Below are 21066 nucleotides of genomic sequence, written 5' to 3' on the forward strand. Positions count from 1 at the left end.
CACCGGTTAGCTCAGAACTACAACCCCCAGCATTTCCTAACCGTTTGCATCTCTAAGGTCATGCTGGAAGTTGTAGTGTTTCTTTTTCTTCAAAGTTCTCCTCTTTACGTGAAACTTCCCGGCAGTAGAAGATGAAACCACCCGGTCCGCGGGAAGAGATGAGCGGCGCCCATGTAACACCGCACATAAATCTGGATACATTTGTATCCACTGACATATGGAAATGATACAATGAATATATGTGTATTGTGTATGTGTATAGCGCCCCCTCTGGGCACTGCCTGCGTTTGTTTTCGCTGTGTCTTTCCTCGGTGGTGCACGCTGCGCTGCGGCCTCTCCTCGCTTTACGTCACTCGTATCTATTAGTCACGGTGACACAAAAGCTCCATTTTTCCTGCAGATATTTGGATGACGGAACCTCCGAGATGGGAATCGTGGAGCCGAGGCTTTAAAGCCAAGCGTAAATAATGGCGGGTGGGCGCGTAACGCCCCCGCTGACAGTGCGCGGCTTGTCTCCTGGCACACTCAGGGCCTTGTGCTGAGCGAGCTGCTGCATCCTGCCTCCACCCAGCGAAAACACAGGAGTGTGCGGGGACACAGAGCAGCCAGGGCGCTGCCGACCTCCCCACAGGAATGTTTCCATAGGATGAAGACTGGAGGTCAGTAGCTCCTCTTCAGGACTGGGCAGAGAAGGGCGGCATTCATAACCGCCTGGCATGAGGTCAGGGCCACCAGACGGTGTATTCTACCCAGCAAGTACCTGAGCTCCTGTGTGCAGCCGAGGGGCCGGGGAGCGAGCACATCCAGCCGCTATATACTGACTGGGCCTGTGTATATAGTTTTATTCTTGTACATGGGGCACTATTATAGTAGTTATATTCTTGTACATAGGGAGCAGTATTATAGTAGTTATATTCTTGTACATAGGGAGCAGTATTATAGTAGTTATATTCTTGTACATAGGAGCAGTATTATAGTAGTTATATTCTTGTACATAGGGGCAGTATTATAGTAGTTATATTCTTGTACATAGGAGCAGTATTATAGTAGTTATATTCTTGTACATAGGGAGCAGTATTATAGTAGTTATATTCTTTTACATAGGGGGCAGTATTATAGTAGTTATATTCTTGTACATAGGAGCAGTATTATAGTAGTTATATTCTTGTACGTAGGGGGCAGTATTATAGTAGTTATATTCTTGTATATAGGAGCAGTATTATAGTAGTTATATTCTTGTATATAGGAGCAGTATTATAGTAGTTATATTCTTGTATATAGGAGCAGTATTATAGTAGTTATATTCTTGTACATAGGGGCAGTATTATAGTAGTTATATTCTTGTACATAGGAGCAGTATTATAGTAGTTATATTCTTGTACATAGGGGGCAGTATTATAGTAGTTATATTCTTGTACATAGGGGGCAGTATTATAGTAGTTATATTCTTGTACATAGGGAGCAGTATTATAGTACTTGTATTCTTGTATATAGGGAGCAGTATTATAGTACTTGTATTCTTGTACATAGGGAGCAGTATTATAGTAGTTGTATTCTTGTACATAGGGGGCAGTATTATAGTAGTTATATTCTTGTATATAGGAGCAGTATTATAGTAGTTATATTCTTGTACATATGGGGCAGTATTATAGTAGTTATATTCTTGTACATAGGAGCAGTATTATAGTAGTTATATTCTTGTACATAGGGGGCAGTATTATAGTAGTTATATTCTTGTACATAGGAGCAGTATTATAGTAGTTATATTCTTGTACATAGGAGCAGTATTATAGTAGTTATATTCTTGTACATAGGGGGCAGTATTATAGTAGTTATATTCTTGTACATAGGGGGCAGTATTATAGTAGTTATATTCTTGTACATAGGGGGCAGTATTATAGTAGTTATATTCTTGTACATAGGGGGCAGTATTATAGTAGTTATATTCTTGTACATAGGAGCAGTATTATAGTAGTTATATTCTTGTACGTAGGGGGCAGTATTATAGTAGTTATATTCTTGTACGTAGGGGGCAGTATTATAGTAGTTATATTCTTGTATATAGGAGCAGTATAATAGTAGTTATATTCTTGTACATAGGGGGCAGTATTATAGTAGTTATATTCTTGTACATAGGAGCAGTATAATAGTAGTTATATTCTTGTACATAGGGGCAGTATTATAGTAGTTATATTCTTGTACATAGGGGGCAGTATTATAGTAGTTATATTCTTGTACATAGGGAGCAGTATTATAGTAGTTATATTCTTGTACATAGGGGGCAGTATTATAGTAGTTATATTCTTGTACATAGGAGCAGTTATAGTAGTTATATTCTTGTACATAGGGAGCAGTATTGTAGTAGTTATATTCTTGTACATAGGGGGCAGTATTATAGTAGTTATATTCTTGTACATAGGAGCAGCTATAGTAGTTATATTCTTGTACATAGGGAGCAGTATTATAGTAGTTATATTCTTGTACATAGGGGCAGTATTATAGTAGTTATATTCTTGTACATATGGGGCAGTATTATAGTAGTTATATTCTTGTACATAGGGGGCAGTATTATAGTAGTTATATTCTTGTACATAGGAGCAGTATTATAGTAGTTATATTCTTGTACATAGGGGGCAGTATTATAGTAGTTATATTCTTGTACATAGGGGGCAGTATTATAGTAGTTATATTCTTGTACATAGGAGCAGTATTATAGTAGTTATATTCTTGTACATAGGGGGCAGTATTATAGTAGTTATATTCTTGTACATAGGAGCAGTTATAGTAGTTATATTCTTGTACATAGGGAGCAGTATTATAGTAGTTATATTCTTGTACATAGGAGCAGTATTATAGTAGTTATATTCTTGTACATAGGGGGCAGTATTATAGTAGTTATATTCTTGTACATAGGGGGCAGTATTATAGTAGTTATATTCTTGTACATAGGAGCAGTATTATAGTAGTTATATTCTTGTACATAGGGGGCAGTATTATAGTAGTTATATTCTTGTACATAGGGGGCAGTATTATAGTAGTTATATTCTTGTACATAGGAGCAGTATTATAGTAGTTATATTCTTGTACATAGGGGGCAGTATTATAGTAGTTATATTCTTGTACATAGGAGCAGTTATAGTAGTTATATTCTTGTACATAGGGAGCAGTATTATAGTAGTTATATTCTTGTACATAGGGGGCAGTATTATAGTAGTTATATTCTTGTACATAGGAGCAGTTATAGTAGTTATATTCTTTTACATAGGGAGCAGTATTATAGTAGTTATATTCTTGTACATAGGGGCAGTATTATAGTAGTTATATTCTTGTACATAGGGGGCAGTATTATAGTAGTTATATTCTTGTACATGGGGGGCAGTATTATAGTAGTTATATTCTTGTACATAGGAGCAGTATTATAGTAGTTATATTCTTGTATATAGGAGCAGTATTATAGTAGTTATATTCTTGTACATAGGGGCAGTATTATAGTAGTTATATTCTTGTATATAGGAGCAGTATTATAGTAGTTATATTCTTGTACATAGGGGGCAGTATTATAGTAGTTATATTCTTGTACATAGGGGGCAGTATTATAGTAGTTATATTCTTGTACATAGGGGGCAGTATTATAGTAGTTATATTCTTGTACATAGGGGGCAGTATTATAGTAGTTATATTCTTGTACATAGGAGCAGTATTATAGTAGTTATATTCTTGTACGTAGGGGGCAGTATTATAGTAGTTATATTCTTGTACATAGGGGGCAGTATTATAGTAGTTATATTCTTGTACATAGGAGCAGTTATAGTAGTTATATTCTTGTACATAGGGAGCAGTATTATAGTAGTTATATTCTTGTACATAGGGGGCAGTATTATAGTAGTTATATTCTTGTACATAGGAGCAGTTATAGTAGTTATATTCTTGTACATAGGGAGCAGTATTATAGTAGTTATATTCTTGTACATAGGGGCAGTATTATAGTAGTTATATTCTTGTACATAGGGGGCAGTATTATAGTAGTTATATTCTTGTACATAGGGGGCAGTATTATAGTAGTTATATTCTTGTACATAGGAGCAGTATTATAGTAGTTATATTCTTGTACATAGGGGGCAGTATTATAGTAGTTATATTCTTGTACATAGGGGGCAGTATTATAGTAGTTATATTCTTGTACATAGGAGCAGTATTATAGTAGTTATATTCTTGTACATAGGGGGCAGTATTATAGTAGTTATATTCTTGTACATAGGGGGCAGTATTATAGTAGTTATATTCTTGTACATAGGAGCAGTATTATAGTAGTTATATTCTTGTACATAGGAGCAGTATTATAGTAGTTATATTCTTGTACATAGGGGGCAGTATTATAGTAGTTATATTCTTGTACATAGGGAGCAGTATTATAGTAGTTATATTCTTGTACATAGGGGGCAGTATTATAGTAGTTATATTCTTGTACATGGGGGGCAGTATTATAGTAGTTATATTCTTGTACATAGGAGCAGTATTATAGTAGTTATATTCTTGTATATAGGAGCAGTATTATAGTAGTTATATTCTTGTACATAGGGGCAGTATTATAGTAGTTATATTCTTGTACATAGGGAGCAGTATTATAGTAGTTATATTCTTGTACATAGGGGGCAGTATTATAGTAGTTATATTCTTGTACATGGGGGGCAGTATTATAGTAGTTATATTCTTGTACATAGGGAGCAGTATTATAGTAGTTATATTCTTGTACATAGGGGCAGTATTATAGTAGTTATATTCTTGTATATAGGAGCAGTATTATAGTAGTTATATTCTTGTATATAGGAGCAGTATTATAGTAGTTATATTCTTGTACATAGGGGGCAGTATTACATTTGCACACCCTCTTGTCATACATAACACGCACACACCAGGATGTCACAATGTGGTGTCAGTGACTCCGCTCCCTCCTGGTAACACTCTGACGCGGGGCGCACAGCTGGGTGCGGTGCTCGGAGCTCCTGCGCTGCGATCTTCTTCAGGATATATTTAGTCTGTTATTTCCAGGATCTGACTTTCTTACTGGAATCTGGATGTCACAAGCAGCGTTGGGTTTCTGGTCGGAGGGATCTCGCTGTTCCCGAGCAGTGGGATTTGGCTGCCGCTCCTCCCTCGTGTGACGGATTTCAGGCTCATCTCTGTGACGTTGATAACTGAGCAGCATGAGAACTTTGCTACGATGCCAAAAGGCGTTGCGCAGTCCCAGGCCGTCCAACCTATTAATAGACGGCCCTCGCTGTGCTGACCTCAGCAGGCTGTGAATGTGCAGGACGGTTTCTGGGAAAGTTGGGTGATGACCAGTATCCCCCCCCCAGTAGAATTCAGCCAGTTCTCCAGTTATGCACTGGTGAGGGAGTGGGGTGTCTGTCACTGTGATCATTGGTGAGGAAAGCTGGGTCACAACCTGTACAAAAGTCACCCAACTTTCCTAGGACCCTGAGCAGATGCCCTAATATAAGTGGCAACATTGCAGATACCATTACAGGGTCTGTTTGGGGGTCCAGGACTCGTGGTTATAGTTGGAGCTGTTGTATTTTGTGCGCCCGTGTCCAGGTAAGGTGTCACGTAGTCGCTACTATCATCGGAATATTAATATTTGTGCTCCTCTTTTAGTTTTTTCTTTTCCACTTTTTTTTTTTTTTTTAACTTTCATCTAACTTTATTAGCCGAATATTGCAGCATTCATTTATCCCTCCGGACGGTTCTGTAAGCGATAAAGTCCCCGAAGATAAAACAGGGACTCGCTGAAGAGGAGGGAAAAACATGAATTTCTGTAACAATATTTACATTTTCGGCAAATCCTATAAATCGATTTTTAAAGAAGATAATGAGCCATAAACCCAAAGACAAGTCAAGTATTTATACAGATGGAGAAATAAGTATTGAACACGTCACCAATTTTCTTAGTTAATCTATTTCTGAAGGTGCTATTGACATGAAATTCTCACCAGGTGTCGGTAACAACCCATCCAATCCACACAGGAAAATAAATCACCATAGATGTCCATAAATGATCTATAATATAATCGTACAAGCGTCCCTCTGTCTGAAGCCTCTATAGACTGCACAAGCGCGGCGCGCCTGCGCAGTCTGGACCCCGCACAGGAACACAACCACATCCTAAACGAGGAGTTTAGGATGAGGATTGTGGCTCCGGAGATCGCGGCATGTGTAAGCACTGAACGCATACCGTGATCTGCGGTCCCCTAACAACTCGCTTATCCGGGAGACCGCGCTGTGTCTTTGAGCCGGGAGATGAATGCGCCGTCAGAATCGGCGCATGCGCATAGCACTATCCAGCGCCATTTTACTGAAGACACATTTGCAGTGTGTCTTCAGAAAAATGGCGCTGGACAGCGCTGTATGGGCACGTTCGTACTCCGGCGCCACACTCCTCCCCCGGCCTCCGGCAGAATGGGACGCAGCAGCGCTGGAGCACAGGGAAGAAAGGCGAGTATAAGGCTAAGTTCCCACGATGCAGAAATGCTGCAGATTTTTTCCACTTTTCCCTGGCAGGAAAAATGCATGCGGATTGTACATGCGTTTTTCCCGCCAGGTAGAAGCGTTTGTCAGGCGTCTTTGCATGCATTTTTGCATGCGGGTTGACAAGCTATTTTAGCATCACTTGGAAAGTGCTTGACAACTTTGTCACACTATATAAATCCATGCAACCGGCATATATAGTGTGACCAAGTAATAGTTAAAAAGAAGAAAATAAAAATGGTAAAAAATAAAGATTATACTCCCCTTCTGATGGCCCTTGGTATTTTCTTCGCTCCGTCTGGTCTGTTGTATAAGTCGCAGTGGTGTGAAAGGACCTGCGGTGATGTCATTTAGTCATGTGACAGGTCACGCAACCGCCGACGTCGGCGTCCTGAGCAATGCCTGCGACTAGTTTCTCCATACAGGAGGCTCTTGAAGCTTCATCACCAACAAATTATTTTGTACAAAGTATTCAAAACATTTCTGTAAGCGTGGTCAATACTTTTCCCTGTATCATTTCTCATTATTACACATAACTTAATTTATGGACTTCTTTGGTGATTGGATTGGATGGATTGTTACGGACATCTAGTGTGAATTTCATGTCAATAGCACCTTTGGAAATAGATTTACTTGGTGACGTTTTTAATACTTTCACCCACTGTATATAAATAGACAGAGAGACTATAGAAAAAAAATCACATTCTGGAATAATAAACTAGTTACATTTTTATTCTTCTGTGTTTTTCTTTAAGATTTCCTGAGTTTATTTTTTTGCAAGTAATACGTCTGTCCTGTATACTCTGTCCCATGGCCTCGCGTGCATGTTATGAATTGGTCACATAAACCTTTTTGGCTGATTGTCTTTTTATTGTGCATATGAATTGCCAGACGAGGGGTTAATGTTATTACTGGAGGCAAATTAAGAACTGTAATGTACAAATTAAATAAAGAACATTTTATCTGCGGATCTATGAATGGAAGACGACGGCAGCAACAACAGGCGGCCATCAGCTACTGCTCCGCGGCCAGCAAATGCTGGAGATCTATACACTGGGGGCTTAGGGTAAAGTAAAAATGTTATAGGGGCAGTATTGTAGTAGTTATATTCTTGTACATAGGGGGCAGTGTTATAGTAGTTATATTCTTGTACATAGGAGCAGTATTATAGTAGTTATATTCTTGTACATAGGGGCAGTATTATAGTAGTTATATTCTTGTACATAGGGGTAGTATTATAGTAGTTATATTCTTGTACATAAGGGCAGTATTATAGTAGTTATATTCTTGTACATAGGGGGCAGTATTATAGTAGTTATATTCTTGTACATAGGAGCAGTATTATAGTAGTTATATTCTTGTACATAGGGGTAGTATTATAGTAGTTATATTCTTGTACATAAGGGCAGTATTATAGTAGTTATATTCTTGTACATAGGGGCAGTATTATAGTAGTTATATTCTTGTACATAGGGGCAGTATTATAGTAGTTATATTCTTGTATATAGGGGGCAGTATTATAGTAGTTATTTTCTTGTACATAGGGGGCAGTATTATAGTAGTTATATTCTTGTACATAGGGGCAGTATTATAGTAGTTATATTCTTGTACATAGGAGCAGTATTATAGTAGTTATATTCTTGTACATAGGGGGCAGTATTATAGTAGTTATATTCTTGTACATAGGGGCATTATTATAGTAGTTATATTCTTGTACATAGGAGCAGTATTACAGTAGTTATATTCTTGTACATAGGAGCAGTATTATAGTAGTTATATTCCTGTACATAGGGGGCAGTATTATAGTAGTTATTTTCTTGTACATAGGGGGCAGTATTATAGTAGTTATATTCTTGTACATAGGGGGCAGTATTATAGTAGTTATATTCTTGTACATAGGGGGCAGTATTATAGTAGTTATATTCTTGTACATAGGGGGCAGTATTATAGTAGTTATATTCTTGCACATAGGGGGCAGTATTATAGTAGTTATTTTCTTGTACATAGTTGGTGGCATGATGGAGTGCATGGCAGAACATGATGAGTCAACAGGCAACCCTGGCACAACAACCTCCCTAAACAGCTTCGACAAGCGTCCAAGGTTGCGGAGCGGCGTTGGAAGAAAACACATTCTCAAGATGACTTCACTACATTCAAACAAACAACACTCGCATTCAAATCAGCCCTCACCTCTGCTAAACAGGCCTACTTCACAACCCTCATATCTTCCCTATCCTACAACCCCAAACAGGTATTCAACACTTTTAACTCTCTCCTCCGCCCTCCACTGCCCTCTCCGACCTCCTTCATCTCTGCTGAGTTGTTTGTCGCACATTTCAAAAACAAGATTGACCAAACACGGCAAGTCTTTACTGTCCGACCACCACAACCCCTTTTGTTTTCCACACCATTGCCCTTCCCCCCATAACCTCCCTTCCCAACATTACTGAAGGAGACCTTACTCTTCTCCTCACCAAATCACACCTCACCACATGTGCACTCGACCCCATCCCACCTCCTCCCCAACCTCACCCCCACACTCATCCCATCACTAACCCATCTCTTCAACTTATCACTAACTTCTGGTACCTTCCCCGCTGCCTTCAAACATGCCACAATCGCGCCCATCCTCAAAAAGCCATCCCTCGACCCAACCGCCTTGTCCAGCTATCGCCCCATATTGCTGCTCCCATTTGTCTCCAAACTCCTCAAGCAACATGTCCATGCTGAACTTTCCTCCCACTTCTCTTTTCTCTCTTCGACAACCAACAATCCGGCTTCTGCCCCCACCATTCCACCAAAACTGCCCTTACCAAAATCACCAATGACTTACTTAGACAATTCTCTGTACTCCTTCTTGACCTGTCCTCTGCTCTCGACACCGTTGACCACTGCCTCCTACTACAGATCCTCCATTCCTTTGGCGTCAAAGACCTTGCCCTATCCTGGATCTCCTCGTACCTTTCTAACAGCACATTTAGTGTCTCCCACTCCCTCCCTACCTCCTCACCCTGCCCCCTCTCTGTTGGAGTCCCTCAAGGCTCTGTCCTAGGACCCCTACTCTTCTCAATCTATACCCTTGGCCTGGGACAGCTCATAAAATCCCATGGCTTCCAGTACCATCTGTACGCTGCTGACACCCAGATCTACCTCTCTGGCCCAGACGTCACCTCTCTGCTGTCCAGAATCCCAGCATGTCTAGCAGCCATATCCTCCTCCTTCTCCTCCCACTACCTCAAGCTCAATGTGGACAAAACTGAACTCATCATCTTTCCCCCATCTCGCATATCTTCCCCACCTGATCTATCTATCACAATAAATGACATCACTCTTTCCACTGTACCGACAATCCGCTGCCTCGGAGTAACCCTTGACTCTGCCCTGTCCTTCAAGCCCCACATCCAAGCGCTCGCCACCTCCTGTCGCCTCCAGCTCAAAAATATTTCCAGAATCCGTCCTTTCCTCAAACCCTAACTCTACTAAACTGCCTGTGCATGCCCTCATCATCTCCCGCCTCGACTATTGCAACATCCTCCTCTGTGGCCTCCCTGCTAACACTCTCGCACCCCTCCAGTCCATCCTCAACTCTGCTGCACGACTTGTTCATCTCTGTCCTCGCTACTCCTCTGCTAAGCCCCTTTGCAAATCCCTTCACTGGCTCCCATTCCCCCAGCGTATCCAGTTCAAACTACTAACACTGACCTACAAAGCCGTCCATAACCTCTCTCCTCCGTACATCTCTGAACTAATCTCCTGATATATTCCCTCACATAACCTCCGGTCCTCCCAAGACCTCCTTCTCTCCTCCACACTTATCCGTTCCTCACCCAATTACCGCCAAGACTTCTCCCGAATATCCCCCGTCCTATGGAATTCTGTGCCCCAACACGTCCGATTATCCGCCACATCCGGATCCTTCAGATGGAACCTTAAAACCCATCTCTTCAAACAAGCTTACAGCCTGCCATGACCCCACTGCCTCCTTAACAATGCCGAAACTACTACTACTGCAACCCCCCCAACCTACTGCCTCCTCACCACCACCAGAGCTGCTGCAACCCCCCAACCTACTGTCTCCTTCCCCGTCCTGTAGAATGTAAGCCGGCAAGGGCAGGGTCCTCTTCCCTCTGTACCAGTCTATCATTGTTAGTTCATTTACTGTAAGTGATAGCTGTATTTGGTATATAACCCCTTCTCATGTACAGCACCATGGAATCAATGGCACTATATTAATAAATAATAAATAGAATATATTTTCTACATAAGAGGTGGTATAAGGCTGTGTGCCCACTATGCGTTTTTTCAAGCGTTTTTGACGCGGAATTTCCACAGCGAAAACTCTTAAACGCTTGGTAATCCGTGCCCCATGGTCCCCAATGATAATCCGCATGTGCTGTGCACAGGCTGCGGAAATTTCCGCTGCGGATTATCATTGCGGAAAAATACGCAGCATGTCCCATTAATTTTGCGGACACGCAGCGTAATCGCCGCCATTGACTTGCATTGAATCGCTTAATATCCGCATGACTACATGTGCACAAGCAGATATTAAGCGATTCAATGTGCAGATGGTTCCCGGGTTTGGAGAAGAGGAGACTCTCCTCCAGACCCGGGTACCATAGTACCTGTAGAAAAAAAAAATAAAAATAAAATAAAGATTATACTCACCTTTTGATGGCCCCCGGTCTCCTCAGCAATGCGTTTGGTCTCTTATACAGCTCGTGATGGTCTAAAAGGGCCTTCCATGATGTCATTTAGTCATGTAACAGGTCACGCGACCGCTGACATCGGCGGTCGCGTGACCTGTCACATGACTAAATGACGTCACCGCAGGTCCTTTTACACCACCGCAAGCCGTACAAGAGACCGGACGCAGCGGAGAAAAGACTGGGGGCCATCAGAAGGTGAGTGTAATCTTTATTTTTTACCATTTTTATTCTTTTTTTTTTTTTTTTTTAAACTATTACTTGGTCACACTATATATGCCGGTTGCATGGATTTATATAGTGTGACCAAGTTGTCAAGCACTTTCCAAGTGATGCTAAAATCGCTTTGAAAATCGCTTGTCAACCCGCATGCAGAAATGCAAGTGAAGAACGCTTCACATCCGCATGTACAATCCGCATGTACAATCCGCACGTACAATCCGCACGCACAATCCGCACGCACAATCCGCACGCACAATCCGCACGCACAATCCGCACGCACAATCCGCACGCACAATCCGCACGCACAATCCGCACGCACAATCCGCACGCACAATCCGCACGCACAATCCGCACGCACAATCCGCACGCACAATCCGCACGCACAATCCGCACGTACAATCCGCACGCACAATCCGCACGCGTTTTTCCTGCCAGGGAGATGCGGAAAAAATCTGCAGCATTTCTGCATCGTGGGCACATAGCCTAATAGTTAGAACTGTCTCATTTTATTGATGATGAGTAGATATATATATTAGTAGACATTATTATACAGGTAAGTTTTTATTCTGTGCACCATGTTGGCTAATAGAAGACATAAGAACTGAGAGTCCTCAGTGGTTGATGTCTTTTTAATGATGTAACTGAAAAGTGAAGACAGCTAGTATCTGAGAAGTCGCATAATTATACATATTGGGGCAGATTTATCAATGCTGTATAATTCTTAGGTGAAACTTCAACTAGACAGTCTTAAATTGTGATTTATTTAAGTAGTTAATGCAGTTTGATCTGGCAAATTAAACGACTGTCTACCTTTAATACTTGTAGACATTAGATAACTTTTACCTGAGCAGTCATTGGGTCGACCGTTCTCTTCCAAGAAATTAGAAAGTCGTCTGTTCCCACCAGTGTGTATGGACCTTAATGGGGTCATTCCTCTCTTTATAAGTGGCTATTTGTCAGGTGATCCTTGTTATTCCAAGCTAATTTACTACTTATTAAAATGTTCAGCTGTTCTACTGATATTATTACTTTTTCTTCTGTTTATAGCTCATTGTTTTGGAGATCGACCGTCGCGGCTATGCAGCAGGACCTGCGCGGTGCTTACAAGCTCATTTCTATCGAGCTTGTAAGCACTATTTTGAAGCTGGCCCGGATTGCTGGAGCTCGTTAATCTCTCTTAATCCTGGGCAGCTTCAGCGCACTGCTTATAAAATAGACAGCAGTGGTGGTCGGTCTCCTAGGCAACAAGCTCTAAACACGTGTTAATACCTAAAGAACGGCTGAAATTTTTAATGAGGAATAAATTGCAAAAGTGATTCTATTTATAAGCGCTATCCATCTATGAAAGTGGGTAAAAACCATTGGAGTTTACACCACCTATTAGTTGGCTTACTCTGCGCCAGAAACTTGCACTGTAATTCTTTTTTTTTTTCTTTTAAATGATACAACACCCCCTTGTCAGATAATGCAGAGAAAGTATCTACAAGACCTAAATAAATAAGGGACCGGTCACAATAGATACGTTTTTGTCCTTTTTTAAGAAGTGGAATCTCTGCTAGGATTCTGGTTCCTTTGATACATTCTTCCCTTGTTTGTAAATATGTGATTCTTCTGATATTGTTACATTGTGCAGGATGAAGAGAAAGCTGCTATCGGACCACTAGGGACCCTCCATTTATAACATTTTTCTGGATGTTTCTATATGAGGGAGAGCATTTAATCAGTAATGTCAGGACGCAGGATTTCTCCTTTTCTCTCTGTTCTGACATTCGGATCTTCTATCGTTCATCAGTTCCTGGGAAACTGGCAGGAAATACCAGGAATTACCATAATCGTATTTAAGACGGTTGTGGGCGTCCTTTTGGATGGCAGCATGGACGGGCAGAGCGGCCACCTGGCCGGAACAAATGATCCTCTGACTGTGTGATTTTTTTTTATCTGGGTTTCTGTGTCAGCATTATCCTCTTGAATCCTCATTATTAACCTCTTAGATGCTGCAAAGCGACACTTAGATATTTACTGAGGTCAGAAAAAAAGATGCTGCTTCCTCTCCGTTTCCGGGGGTGCGAGAAAAGACGTTGGGGTCTCCGACGTTCCGACTTTCTCGTACTGCGATAAGATGCATGTAACGATTGTGATCCAGATCCTGAATCTTTGACGGAACTTTTCCTAAAGTTTTATCTGGTCACGTACAATTTAAAAGTTCTCATGGGATGAATTCAGAAAGTCCGGCGCAGAACTTCGGTGTTTGTATTTTTTGCAAAAGATTTATTTTCCAAAAATTGTGGCAAAATCGCAGCAAGATAAAATGAGATGCGATCACGACTCATGTTGGGTTTGAAGCAGAAAATAGAGGAAAGAAAAAAAAAAAAAGATCAAGTGGGAAATATCCCAATCTTTCTAATGTTTCTCCACCAGTGGTTTTGGGTACGTTTTTACTGGTGTCCAATAATCCAGGATTTTTTTTTTCTGTATGTTGAGTAAAGGGAATGTAGCAAATGATGCAGTTTGCTGTTGGTTTTGGTTTAAATGGAAGGAAATCGCATGCCATGCAATTTGCTACAAGCAATTTGATGGATACATTTTGCAATTCAATGTCCTCTGTTATCAGCCAGTTTCAACCCTAAAGGGTCTGACTATCACTAATGCTGAGATCCTCCATCCTCTTGGATTCACCTAAATGATTTGTGCACTTGGCCGAGTCCTTGTATCACTTGCTATTGGCATTTGTGCAATGTTCTTTAAGGAATTGAGGCGAGGAATTAACACCCAGTCTCCTGCACTCTCTTATTGGGTCACCCCTGTAGGAATTCACCTAATTGCTCCATGGGCCCTTTGTTGTTCTCCCTTCCTCATGTATATGAATTAGAGGCGGAGGGGAAGTGGGGGGACACGCAGAGGAAAAATGAAAACCTGTCATTTGCATAGTCATCTGCTTATAGAATGATCTATTAATTATATCTGGAATGTGTCCACTGTAATTTGTTCCTTGCATCAAGTCAAGAAGCCGTTAATTACAGCGCAGTTTGTCTGAGATTCGGGATAAAACGAGGAGGCGGAGGAACACAAGAAAATGTAAATATTAATTGTAGATCTCAATAAGTCTATCTACATATGTGTGTATGCATAATATCATTATTTTATTTTTTTAATATACAATTTTTTTTATTTATTTTTTTTTTTATCTATTTGCCTTTTTTTTTTCACTTATTTTTTTTTCTTTTACTTTTTTTTTTTAAATTGTATATTTAAAATGGCAACGTTCCCTGCAGAGTAATATAAACCTGCAGAGAATAGACAGAATTGTTTTTTTTTAGTTTTTGGAGTTTTGGTTTTACAACATTTCCTGTATAGCAAAAATGACCTGTGAATATAATTCTCCAGGTCAGTGCAATTATGGTGCATGGGGATGCCAAACTTTAAATGCATTTTTTGGGGGGTGGTGTAGAAAAAGAAATACATTTTGAGAGGTTTGTGATGCTTCTTTTCAAGCAGTACAATGCAATACATGAATACAGTATCAGAACCACCATCGGTACAGGAATGCTGTTTGAGAAGCGCCATCAGTTTAGGAACACTGCATCAGACCCACCAACAGTACAGGAATGCATCGCCAAAAGTGCCAACACTATATGAATACTGCACCAGAACCACCATCAGTACATGAATATGGCCCCAGAAACATCGTCATTGCATGAATACAGTACCATAACCACCATCAGTACATGAATACGGCCCCAGAAACACCATCAGTGCATGAATACTGTACCAGAACAGTCATCAGTACATGAGTACAGCCCCAGAAACACCATCCGTGCATGAATACTGTACCAGAACCGTCATCAGTACATGAGTACGGCCCCAGAAACACCATCCGTGCATGAATACTGTACCATAACCGTCATCAGTACATGAGTACGGCCCCAGAAACACCATCCGTGCATGAATACTGTACCAGAACCATCATCAGTGCATGAATACGGACCCAGAAACATCATCATTGCATTTATACTGTACCAGAACCACCATCTGTACATGAATACAGCCCCAGAAACACCATCATTGCGTGAATACTGACGAATGTCTGTGTTTGGTACGAATTAAATTAAATGACCACAAATCGTATCAGTGTTCATTCTTCACAGCCGGGGCCATACGAAGATTTATCCATTTTTTATTTCATTTTTTTTTCTTTTTAATCCAGAAAAAAAACAAGTTTTGATTCTGGTATGAAAATATATCTCTTTTTGGCAATCGTATTATTGGCCATCGTGATGGGTCAGATTTATCTGAATTCTCGTGGCCTCTTTAAGACTTTTTTTTTATGTCCCCTGTGATTTCATTACTACTATTTTATCTTTTCATGTTATCACTCTATCCTAGGAATGACTCGACCTTTGCCCTAGGACTCCCGCGCAGTCACCCCCTCCAGCACAGTCAGCATTATATTACTTACGCAGGCAGTCAGGACAGTTCATCAAACAAATGATGGAACTTTATACCCTTTTTCTTGCTTTTTTTCTGCAGTTTTATTGACATCATTTAAATTGGAACTGTGACCAGTCATTAAAGAACACGTGGGAGGATGACCGTGGATTTTCAGCAGGGAGAGAGGATTTTTTTCCTCTACAATGGAGGATTTTTATTTATTTTTTTTAAATGCAAAAATCTGATTACTAAAGCTGTCTGGATGGGGGATGACACCGCGTGACTGTTTCCTCTGTGTTTTGCTAGTGCACGGACATCCCACCTCTGTGATCCATCTTTCTTTTTGGGGTTGTCAGGAAGCATTGTACTTAGTCTTCCTAGTGTAGGTTTTCTTGTAGAAAAATCTGATTAATAAAGCCGTCTGAGATTGGGATAGATGACCCATCGCCACTGCTTCAAGCTGCTTTGCTCCTCCTATGACTTGTATGATACAGTCCTGCTCATCGTTATTGTACCCATGAAGTTTAAGTACATAATGTGGAATGTCCTGAAAAAAAATAAATCAAGTGAAACAGTTTTTTTGTATAGAGACTCGTGTTAAATACAAAAGAGCAAATGATAAACCATAATTTAATACAAAAAACAATGGGAGAGAAGAAAACCTAAAGCTGCTGTGTCACTGGTATTGGCGCCCTTTACATTAATTTAATATGGAAACATCTAATTGTCGGTGCCCATGTGAAATTAATTAGCCAATGACTGATGACTTCAGAGTTTTAAAAATCCACATGGTAGGCCCTGTTCCTTTGTCACAATGGTGAAGACAAAGGAGCTGTCTGAGGACATCAGCACTGCTATTATTAGCAAACACAAGACTTCCAAAGTGTATAAGACCATCTCCAAATACCTTGGTATCCCCGTTTTAATAATGCGCAATGTTAGGAAGTTTGCCAAGCATGGAACCGTCAAGAACCTCCCTGGACGTGGGGGAAAGAGGAAAATTGACAAGAGATGTCTTTTGAAGGTTGGTGCAAATGGTGGAAAAAACACCACATCAAACATCCAAAGACCTGAATGCCAACCAGGAACAGTCTGGGGTCATGGTTTCAACAAGTGCCATACGCCGCACACTAAACCAAGCAGAGCCTTATGGGCAAAGGCCAAGGAAGAAAACACATAAAAAGGAACGACTGATCTTTGCCAAAGAGTACATTGACAAACCACAATCCTTCTGGGAAAATGTTCTATGGAGATGAAACAAAAATAGAGCTTTTCGTCAATGCAAGCAACAGTTTGTTTATAGACGATGCAATGAAGCTTATAAGGAAAAGAACTCCTTACCAACAGTTAAGCATGGTGGAGGATCCATAATCCTGTGGGGTTGCTTTGCTGCTTCTGGTACTGGAGGCTTTGACTGCATCACAGGAATCATGAAATCAGAGAATTATTAAGAGATTTTAGTGTGAAATGTCCTACCCAGTGTAAGAAAACTTGGTTTGAGTCGAAGATCATGGGTCCTCCAGCAAGACAATGAACCGAAAGCACACATCCAAAAGTACATAGGAATGGTTGGAAAAGAAAAAATGGACTGTTTTAAAATGGCCAACAATAAGTCTTGACCTCAATCCCATTGAATCATTGTGGTGAGCTGAAATCTGCCATTGGGTAAAAGATCCCTGCAAACATTCAAGAGCTCGAACAAACTGCAAAGGAAGATGGGAGAAAACTCCAGCTGAGAAGAGCAAGAAGCTTATAGATGGCTACAAGAAATGTCTGGAGGCTGCCAGCAATGCCAAAGGGTGTGCAACCAAGTATTAATTAGGGGGGCTGCCAAGTATTAATTAGGGGTGCCTTTATTGCCGCACATGCTGTTTATTCTGTTTCTTCTTTGAAATTGCAACATGGAAGTTGAAAAACAATGTTTTATTGTTGTATTACTTTGGAGCACTAATTAAAAAATCCTGAGGATATAACTTTGGTACATTTCCATTTATTTCTGAAGATATTGTACAGTCTATGGAAAAAATGAAGGGGCGTCAATAATGGTGAGCAGCAATGTATATGTGACAACTCGGAGCTAAACACCTGCGGTTGTCAGACGGTGATTCCCAGGTCTTTTTTATTAATACTTAATTACCAGTCTGTCCTAAATCTTTTGGTTTGTCTATAAACAAGAAATAACATAGAGCTAAAGATGCTTGAAGATCACAAACATCACTTTGCTCTTTCTCGCTGCCTTATTAATCAGATTTTTATTTTATTTATTTTAATCATTAAAAATCTTTTTATCAAAATTAATGTGAAGGATTGTTTCTAATCTTCAGCCACATGTTGGAAACCCTGTGTGATTTATAGGGGGTGTGGGTGCCCATCTGTTGAGCTCGTCATTGTGCTTCCCGGGGTCTGGGAACACCAGTCTGTAGTGGTTGTTGTTGGGTTTCCTGGATCCTTCCCATAAACGTCTCCTCTGGTCGTTACTTATTATATAAGCTCTTTATAGCCAATAAGGCATCGGACTCCCACTGTGAAATCCCAGGGATAATGTATGGGGGGACATTCCTGGGCAGCGCCAGCCCTGGGTACAGCTGCACAGAATAAAAGGATGTCCTGTGCTTGTTTTATTAGGTGGGGGGCAAATATTTATTGGTCAATAAATCCATGTTGTAGACTCCTCAACAGAGTCCGACAACCTGGAGATGTAGAAGGCTGCAAATAAGACAAAAGATCCATTTTCAGATATTTATATATCTAGGTATAATGGAAAAGATATTTAATATTTATTTGGAAATTATTTTGACATTTAAATAAATGTATCAAAATAATATTCATTCATAATCCATTTTTTGTATCAGAATTTTTTTTAAACGTTTTTAAGATCTTTTCATGCTTTTTAGCCTTTCTAATTAATCTAATTATATATTATGTTTTGTATCTGTTTTTTTTTTATACTTTTTATTTTCAAATTTCTTTGGATTTTTTTTTCTTCATTTTTTTTTATTTCTAGAAATCTAAACTATTTTTGCATATTTTTTTTTTTTTATTCATATTTTAGGTTTTCATAGAATTTTTATTTTCAGATATTTTTGTATTTTTATAAATTGTCTATTTTGAATCATTTTTATTTTTTATATACAGTGTATATCTATATTTCTTCCAGATATTTTTATAGATTATTTTTTTTCTATATTCATTAAATATTTTGTATTTTTTTTTGGGGGGGGGGGGGGTCGTACATTGTTAGGCTATGTTCACACACGTTGGGTTTTTCAGCGTATCTTGCTGCATTTTTTTATGTAAATTTTCAGCTGCATCTTGCAGTACCAGCAAAGTCTATGAGAAACCAGAATTCTCTCTTCACTTATGTAGTTTTTTGTTTTTTTTTGCTGCGTATTTTGTGACTTAGTTGTGTTAGGATGTCACTTCTTTCAACGTATTTGCTATTTGCAGCGTTTTTTCACCCATAGGAAGTAATGGGTGGTGAAAAAAAAAGCAGCAAAAATGCAACAAAAAACCGCACCAAAACCTGTGTTTTTAATGTCGCTGTTTTCCTGCAAGAGAAAAGATAGCCGCAGAAAAAAACACAGCGTGTGTGAACGTAGCCTTAATCCATAAAATCCATGATCATGAATCTCTGGTATGAAACTTTTACATTATGCCTGAATATATTTTTGTACAGTTTTCCCTATATGCTCCTTTGCTTAGCCTTTCCTGATTACTCCAGTCACACCCAGAGCTGCATTCTCCTATCTGCTGTCTTTCACTATGCTCTCAGATCACCGCTCCCTACTGGTTCAGTATCTTCCTTTCTTTTTTTTTATTTCCTATTAAAGTGCGGCACTGTGATTGCCGGGGAAATTGTATGTGCAGCTTTGGATGTGACAGGAGTAGACATTCTATGATAAGAGTAGTTGCATAATGTTGTGTAAATACAGGTGCAGGAGCTGTGACATCAGACAAAGGTTTGATAAATGACACATTGGGGTAGAGCTGAGCCTCCCCCTTTTGTGGCCCCCATAGCTGCTGCCTGGGCCCCTTCTACTGCACATACACATTAGTGTTCTAGATTCAGCCTTTCTGCCTGGGCGGCGTTTGCTTTGTCAGGTGTCCCGGCCGGTGTGACCATCTGGCTGCTGACCACGCTGGACGTTCTGGCTGCGCAGCATATTTTACTGTCCCTTTAAATCAGATGGAGTCACATTCCTGATCCCTTATTATTCCATCAGTGTCGTCGTAATATGATGTAAAGGTCTAATCCTGCGATGTGTGATACAGTCGGGAGGATAGATGGCGATGTGTTACATACGAGGCAGAGGATAGATGGCGATGTGTTACATACGAGGCAGAGGATAGATGGCGATGTGTTACATACGAGGCAGAGGATAGATGGCGATGTGTTACATGCGAGGCAGAGGATAGATGGCGATGTGTTACATGCGAGGCAGAGGATAGATGGCGATGTGTTACATACGAGGCAGAGGATAGATGGCGATGTGTTACATACGAGGCAGAGGATAGATGGCGATGTGTTACATACGAGGCAGAGGATAGATGGCGATGTGTTACATACGAGGCAGAGGATAGACGGCGATGTGTTACATGCGAGGCAGAGGATAGATGGCGATGTGTTACATGCGAGGCAGAGGATAGATGGCGATGTGTTACATGCGAGGCAGAGGATAGATGGCGATGTGTTACATGCGAGGCAGAGGATAGATGGCGATGTGTTACATACGAGGCAGAGGATAGATGGCGATGTGTTACATACGAGGCAGAGGATAGATGGCGATGTGTTACATATGAGGCAGAGGATAGACGGCGATGTGTTACATGCGAGGCAGAGGATAGATGGCGATGTGTTACATGTGAGGCAGAGGATAGATGGCGATGTGTTACATGCGAGGCAGAGGATAGACGGCGATGTGTTACATGCGAGGCAGAGGATAGATGGCGATGTGTTACATGCGAGGCAGAGGATAGATGGCGATGTGTTACATGCGAGGCAGAGGATAGATGGCGATGTGTTACATGCGAGGCAGAGGATAGATGATAAAGTTCTGCTCACCCAGAGCCAAAACATTCAGATGTAACCACATGTAAATTTCTAGTATCTATTTCTCATAGGGCAGCTTGAACTTGGGCACAGAGATATTTGCAATGCTCTGATATTCTACTTTTTTTTTTTTTT

At 40.4% G+C, this 21066-nt stretch overlaps 1 protein-coding gene across 8 annotated transcripts in view; it reads left to right on the forward strand.

The window, feature by feature from the left end:
• FCHSD2 (FCH and double SH3 domains 2) overlaps positions 1–21066 on the forward strand; it is a 325325-nt gene that overhangs the window by 240643 nt on the left and 63616 nt on the right. The window contains exon 1 of one of the 8 annotated variants that reach the window (XM_073661308.1): positions 390–659. The exons of the other annotated variants lie outside the window; for them this stretch is intronic. The gene's annotated coding sequence lies outside the window, so the exon portion shown is untranslated. Of the gene's footprint in view, positions 1–389; positions 660–21066 lie in introns of those variants that run through there. 8 annotated transcript variants of the gene reach the window in all.

This window comes from Phyllobates terribilis, unplaced genomic scaffold (genome assembly GCF_046119375.1).
Source record: "Phyllobates terribilis strain yellow unplaced genomic scaffold, ASM4611937v1 Scaffold_2__4_contigs__length_985480577, whole genome shotgun sequence".
Taxonomy (NCBI): Eukaryota; Metazoa; Chordata; class Amphibia; order Anura; family Dendrobatidae; genus Phyllobates; species Phyllobates terribilis.